Source organism: Ornithorhynchus anatinus, chromosome 15 (genome assembly GCF_004115215.2).
Source record: "Ornithorhynchus anatinus isolate Pmale09 chromosome 15, mOrnAna1.pri.v4, whole genome shotgun sequence".
NCBI classification, from domain to species: Eukaryota; Metazoa; Chordata; class Mammalia; order Monotremata; family Ornithorhynchidae; genus Ornithorhynchus; species Ornithorhynchus anatinus.
In genome coordinates, this window is record NC_041742.1 from 21,406,096 (window position 1) to 21,412,650 (window position 6,555).

The window sequence follows — 6,555 nt, forward strand, 5'->3', positions numbered from 1 at the left end:
TGAAACTTGTGGGCTTCTAGGTGGACACCCTTCCTGGGAGCTACAGTTGGGAAGAACAGTTTCTCCATCCTAGGAGCAATTAAAGGCCTACTACACCCACAAATGCTTTTACTTCCTCTGAAGTAGCAGGCACCTATTGGAAAGACCACAGGCCTGGCAATCAGCAGACTTGGCTTCTAAACCCGGCTCTACCACTTGGCTGCTGTGTGACCTTAGGCGAGTCAACTTCTCTGAGCCTCATTTTCCTCATCTATAAAAATGGGGATTAAGACTGTGAGCCCTATGTGAGACTGGGTCTCTGTCCAATCCAAATATCTCACATCTACCCCAGGGTTTGGTATAATGCCTGGCGCATAGTAAGCACTTAAATGCCACAATTATTATTCTCATTTTACAGGTGAGGAAACAGGCAGGTAAGTTAAGTGACTTGTCCAACATCATAGAGCAAAGAAGTGGCAGAACGGGGATGAGAACCCAGGTCCTTTGAGTCCCAGGCCACGCTCTTTCCACTGAGCCGCACCGCCTCCCGAATCCAAACCCACCAGGGGAGGGGCAAGCTGAAAACCAGACCATCTGCAATAAACTGGACATAAGAACAGCAGCAAAGGACTTCTTCAGGGGGTGCCCTGGGATATGCAATTCAAATTGGAGCCTAGAATCCCTTTCAGGTGGGTATAAATCAAGGCACTTAAGAGCTTGTGGGTTTGCCCCCATACTGATTAATGGGCCCAGGTCTCTGCCATCAGCCCCCTTGCCAAAATTTCCTTGTGCGAGTGCTCCTGTTAAAAATCTAAGTTAAATCCGGAGCTGACAATGACCTTGCTCCATAGGCTTCTGGGAAGTCTGAGTGGAGCGTTCCCAGAAGGTTCAGAATGGCATTATGGGCCTCAAAGTTGGGTTCAGGCCCTGCACCTTCAGTCAGCCAAAGTAACAATAATAATAATAATGGTGGTATTTAAGTGCTTACTAAGTGCCAAGCACTGTTCTAAGCTCTGGGGTAGATAGGAGGTCAACAGGTTGTCCCACATGGGGCTGACAGTCTTAATCCCCATTTTACAAGTTAACTAAGGCCCAGAGAAGTTAAGTGGCTTGCCCAGTCACACAGCAGACTAGTCACTTAGTGGAAAGAGCCCAGGCTTGGGAGTCAGAAGTCTTGAGTTCTAATCGTAGCTCCACCCCTATCAGCTGTGTGACTTTAGGCAAGTGATTAAACTAATCTGTGCCTCAGTTACCTCATCTGTATAATAGGGATTAAGACAACTTCACGTGGGACAATCTGATTACCTTGTATTTACCCCAGCATTTAGAACAGTGCTTGGCACCTACTAAAATGCTTAACAAATACTATTATAAGTGCTTAGCACAGTACTCTGCATATAGTAAATGCTCAATAAATACCATTGACTTAAGTGGCCGAGTCAGGATTAGAACCCAAGACCTCTGACTTCCAAGCCAGAGCTCTTGCCACTATTCAATAGTATTTATTGAGCGCTTACTATGTGCAGAGCACTGTACTAAGCGCTTGGGATGAACAAGTCGGCAACAGATAGAGACAGTCCCTGCCGTTTGACGGGCTTACAGTCTAATCCATGCCCCTTCTCTCTGTTCTCCCCCACTTTCTTCCTGGAATGGTCTCCATTCTTTTCGGGCTCAGCCCTCCCCGTCTCGGCTGGGTGATTCAGGGCAAATCATTTTACTTCTCTGGGCTTCAGTTACCCCATCTGTAAAATGGGTATTAATAACACTAATAATGTTGGTATTTAAGCATCTACTGTGTTTCAAACACTGTTCTAAGCCCTAGGGGAGATAGAAGATAATCAGGTTGCCCCACATAAGGCTCACAGTCTTCATCCCCCTTTTCCGGATGAGGTCGCGGAAGCACCGCGAAATGACTTCCCAAGGTCACCCAGCTGACAAGCAGCGGAGCAGGAATTCAAACCCAAGACCTCTGCCTCCCAAGCCCGGGCTCACCTTCTATACAACTTCTATAAGACTTCTATTAAGACTGTTAGCCCCAGGTTGGTGGGACAACCTGCTCACCTTGTATCCTCCCCCAGCGCCTAGAACAGTGCTTTGCACATAATAAGCGCTTAACACGTGCCAGCATTATTATTAGTTGGCCCCACACCTTCTCTGCTGCCTGGTGCCCTTGCCACCTGTTGAGCTGATTTCCTCGAAGCCAACCTCCTGACATAATGGAGAAAATAGCCTGGCTCAGTGGAAAAAGGCTGGGCTTCAGAGTCAGAGGTCAGGGTTCGACTCCCAGCTCTGCCACTTGTCAGATATGTGACTGTGGGCAAGTCACAACTTTTCTGGGCCTCACTTACCTCATCTGTAAAATGGGGAATAACTGTGAGCCTCACTTGGGACAACCTGATTACCTTATATCTCCCCCAGCATTTAGTGGCTCAGTGGAAAGAGGCCGAGCTTGCGAGTCAGAGGTCATGGGTTGGAATCCCAGCATTGCCACTTGTCAGCTGGGTGATTGTGGGCAAGTCACTTCAATTCTCTGTGCCTCAGTTCCCTCATCTGGAAAATGGGGATTAACTGTGAGCCTCACGTGGGACAACCTGATTACCCTGTATCTACCTCAGTGCTTAGAACAGTGCTCTGCAAATAGTAAGCGCTTAACAAATACCAGCATTATTACTGACTTTTGAGAAGCAGTGTGGCTCAGTGGAAAGAGCGCAGGCTTGGAAGGCAGAGGTCACAGGTTCTAATCCCTGCTCTGCCAGTAGTCAGCTGTGTGACCTTGGGCAAGTCACTTAACTTCTCTGTGCCTCAGTTCCCTCGTCTGTAAAATGGGGGTGAAAACTGGGAGCCCCACGTGGGACAACCTGATCACCTTCTATCTGCCCCAGCACTTAAAACAGTGCTTTGCACATAGTAATCGCTTAACAAAAACCACAATTATGATTAGAACATTACTGATTAGACAGTGCTAATGGCTCACTGGCATGAGCACGGGTGTGGGAGTCAGAGGTCATGAGTTTGAATCCCCGCTCTGCCACTTGTCAGCTGGGTGACTGTGGGCAAGTCACTTCACTTCTCTGTGCCTCAGTTACCTCATCTGTCAAATGGGGATTAACTGTGAGCCTCACGTGGGACAACCTGATGACCCTGTATCTATCACAGTGCTTAGAACAGTGCTCGGCACATAGTAAGCACTTAAATACCAATCTTAATTAGATTATACTGAAAGCCCGTCAAAAGGCAGGGACTATCTGTTACCGAATTGTACATTCCAAGCGCTTAGTACAGTGCTCTGCACATAGTAAGCGTTCAATAAATACTACTGAATGACTGCTCTGCACATACTAAGCGCTTAACAAATACCATTATTAGAAAAGTGCTCTGCACGCAGTAAGCGCTTAACAAATACCAACATTATTAAAATAATTCATGATCGTTACCCATCTATTTTGGGAGAGTGGAGGGCCAGCAGGTGGTCCCTGCTCAGTCCACAGCCGCTGGGAGGACCGGCCGAGATGGACGCCCCGGGTCCAGGTACTGAATGTTCAAGGCTCCCTCCCCGTCTCACGTGGGATTTTAAGCCACCGATTTGCATAATCCCCGCCCCCAAATGATGCCATTGGCCCCCGAGCTGTCACTCGGGAGGCGCGGCTTCTCATTGGCGGAGGGCCACCCGTCGCTCTTGCTCTGCCCCCGTGCGGTCCCTCACGATGGAGCCACGTGGCCCTCAGGTGGGGCTTTCATTCATTCATTCATTCATTCATTCCATCCATCCATCCATCCATCCATCCATCCATCCATCCATCCATCCATCCATCCATCCATCCATCCATCCATCCATCCATCCATCCATCCATCCATCCATCCATCCCACTCACTCAAACAATCAATCAGTCATATTCGAAATTTCATTTCACAGCAGTGAAACCATTTAAAATTCTCCTTAGACTGAAAATGGAACTATGTCCCAACAAGGATAAGCAGTTTATCCTAGTCGCTCTATATGAAAGCACTCTCCTAGACGTCTCTCTTCTCACACAGTCCGTGTTATTTATGGAGCGCCTACTGTGTGCAGAGACCTATACTAAGTATTTGGGAAAGTACAATTCAGCAGAGTTTGCTAGACACATTCCACTATCTATCCACTAGGCCACACTGCTTCTGTACCATATACTTCTCTATATATGACCTTGTACTCCCAAGCATGGATATCAATCAATATCAATATCGATCAAACATATTCAGAGAAGCAGCGTGGCTCAGTGGAAAGAGCACGGGCTTGGGAGTCAGAGGTCATGGGTTCGAATTCCGGCTCTACCACTGGTCAGCTGTGTGACTGTGGGCAAGTCACTTAACCTCTCTGTGCCTCAGTGACCTCATCTGTAAAATGGGGATCAAGAGTGTGAGCCTCACGTGGGACAGCCTGATTACCCCGTATCTACCCCAGTGCTAAGAACAGTGCTCTGCACATAATAAGCGCTTAAGAACTACCAACATTATTATTGAGCACTTACTGTGTGCAGTGCACGGTCCTAAGCGCTTGGAATGAATGAATGAATTCAGCAACCAAGACAATAATAATAATAATGTTGGTATTTCTTAAGCACTTATTATTTGCAGAGCACTGTTCTAAGTGCTGGGGTAGATACGGGGTAATCAGGTTGTCCCAGGTCAGGCTCACATGAATGAATGAATTCAGCAACCAAGACTATAATAATAATAATGTTGGTATTTGTTAGGCGCTTACTATGTGCAGAACACCGTTCTAATCGCTGGGGTAGATACGGGGTCATCAGGTTGTCCCATGTGAGGGTCACATGAATGAATTCAGCAACCAAGACAATAATAATAATAATAATAATAATGTTGGTATTTGTTAAGCGCTTACTATGTGCAGAGCACTGTTCTAAGCGCTGGGGGAGATACAGGGTAATCAGGTTGTCCCACGTGAGGCTCACAGTTAATCCCCATTTTACAGATGAGGTAACTGAGGCACAGAGAAGTGAAGTGACTTGCCCACAGTCACAGGGCTGACAAGTGGCAGAATCCCTGCCCACAACAGGCTCACAGTCTAAGAGGGTGGAGACGGCCAGCAAGACAAGTAAAAAGGCATCAACAGCATCGATTGAAAGAAATAGAATTCTAGATATATACACATCAACACGAGTAAACAGGGATCAATAAAAATAGTCATGCAATAGTATTTATTGAGCGCTTACTATGTGCAGCGCACTGTACCAAGTGCTTGGAATGGACAATTTGGCAACAGATAGAGACAATCCCTGCCCAGTGACGGGCTCACAGTCTAATCGATAGAATTTGAGATATATACATACATACACGAGTGATGTGGGTCGGGGGGAGGAAGAGCAAATAATATGGTATTTCTTAAGCATTTACTATGTGCCAAGCACTGTTCTAAGCGCTGAGATAGGTACAAGGTAATCAGGTTGTTCCCCATGGGGCTCATGGTCTTAATCCCCACTTTACAGATGAGGTAACTGGGGCATAGAGAAGTGAAGTGGCTTGACCAAGGTCACATAGACAAGTGGTGGAGTCAGGATTAGAACTCAAGACTTCTGACTTCCAAATCCATGCTTGGGAGTACAAAGTCATATATAGAGAATTATATGGTACAGAAGCAGTGTGGCCTAGTGGATAGATAGTGGAATGTGTCTAGCATACTCTGCTGAGTTGTACTCTCCCAAATGCTTAGTATAGTTCTCTGCACACAGTAAGTGCCCCATAAATAACTGACTGTGTGAAAAGAAAGAAGTCTAGGAGATTGATTTCATATAGAGCAACTAGGATAAGCTGCTTATCCTTGTTGGAACATAGTTCCATATTTAGTCTAAGAAGAATTTTAAATGGTTTCACTGCTGTGAAATGAAATTTTAAATAAGGATGAATAGCAGGCAGGAATTAGAAACAATGTATCACAGGGATCCAAACTGCTTTGTTTCCTAGAGTTGACAGTATAGGAAAAGGCAAATTTGGGAATCCTGTGAGACTGGCTCCTGGTTAGGTTTCACTTGTTCAATATTTATACATTTGTTACTCTAGCCTCGACAATCTCTGAGGACAAGAACATTTCTCTGAAATTCAATGTAACAATATGACCAAGATTTTCGACACAAGCCTAGTGACCTGCTTTATAAAAAGAAAAAAAAATCTGCCTTTGAAATGCTCGTTTTTTCATTTCGGGCACAATGTAAAGCATGATATATTAAATTCCAAACCTACAGCAATGTAAAACATTTACAAAGCATCAGTTATCTTTACATCTATTCAAGCTAGAATATTAAAAAGAGTTATTTTATACCCTGCTTCTATTTTGAATCCACCATTGAAGAAGAAAAAGATAAAACTAGGCTTTCCCAACACCCTGAACCATGCAAGAATGTGAGCAGCTGTGGTAATAGTATTAATGATATGAACTTTCTAATTTTGAATCGCTTTGCTTTCATCTCTTCCACTTCTGCTGTTCTCCCTGCCTGGAATTCATTCATTCATTCAATTGTATTTATTGAGACCTTACTGTGTGCAGAGCACTGTACTAAGCGCTTGGACAGTACAAATAGG

At 45.2% G+C, this 6,555-nt stretch overlaps 1 protein-coding gene across 3 annotated transcripts in view; it reads right to left on the reverse strand.

Moving 5' to 3' along the window:
- MID1 (midline 1) overlaps positions 1–3,505 on the reverse strand; it is a 353,265-nt gene extending 349,760 nt beyond the window's left edge. For all 3 annotated transcript variants that reach the window (XM_039914193.1, XM_039914191.1, XM_039914192.1), the window contains exon 1: positions 3,414–3,505. The gene's annotated coding sequence lies outside the window, so the exon portion shown is untranslated. The remainder of the gene's footprint in view (positions 1–3,413) is intronic.
- Between the last annotated feature and the right edge of the window lie 3,050 nt (positions 3,506–6,555).